Here is an 871-nt window from a genome sequence, read left to right on the forward strand (position 1 = left end):
AGAATTAAGGATGTCCCCAGAATAATATCTAAAGTCTAGTAAGTGCACAGTTATTATTAAAATGCAGAAACATGTTGTTGTTTTTTTTATTTGAGAACAGCCCATCGACACAATAATGGCCATTTCGAGCGCGTCTGCTATGATTATTGCTGTTAATGTCAGCAATGAATCTTGAAGAAGAAGAAGCTGATTTGCCAGTTTGTGTCATGTGACAATACCTTTGGGCGGAAGTTGGATTAGGGCTTAGCAAGGAGTTTACAGTAGTTCTAAGCTCCTAGGGGCTTTGACGGTCAAAGACGGTTAATATAAGAACGTATAGATTAGGGCATATGCTCGTTTTATAGAAGTAAACACTGTGCCTCTTCCCGGTTTTTTTGAAAGGATGGGTTATTTTCGTAGTCCCCGTATACGTGACCATTGCTCAAACCGATCGCCTGACTGGCGACATTGAAAACAAATATTTTTGTTATTGAAGGTCGTCATCGGTCTTGTCAGTTCCCTCAATTTCGTCGGTTTTGTCTCTCCCGAGGAGGACAACCCCGGCTTGCCTCAAACCGACATAAGAGACAAAACTGAACCGAACTACATCGCCCATACCACAAGAGCATCACCCAATGGCACAATGCTATCGGTTGAACTGTGAGTGCCTTTGACTGTGAGTGAGAGCGCTGCTCTCTTGTGGGTCTACAGGAGCTCACCTTATTAGTGTTGACCAATAGATCGTGATCAATATATACATGGGATCTTATTGAAGAATAGAACTGGGTCTATGCTTATTTGGTATCTCTTCTACTAATTGGAACAGTTTGTCGACGTAGTTCCCAATCCCGACTGTCTACAGAAGAAGGAGGAGGAGGAGGAGGAGGAGGAG

Source organism: Aplysia californica, unplaced genomic scaffold (assembly GCF_000002075.1).
Source record: "Aplysia californica isolate F4 #8 unplaced genomic scaffold, AplCal3.0 scaffold00015, whole genome shotgun sequence".
NCBI classification, from domain to species: domain Eukaryota; kingdom Metazoa; phylum Mollusca; class Gastropoda; order Aplysiida; family Aplysiidae; genus Aplysia; species Aplysia californica.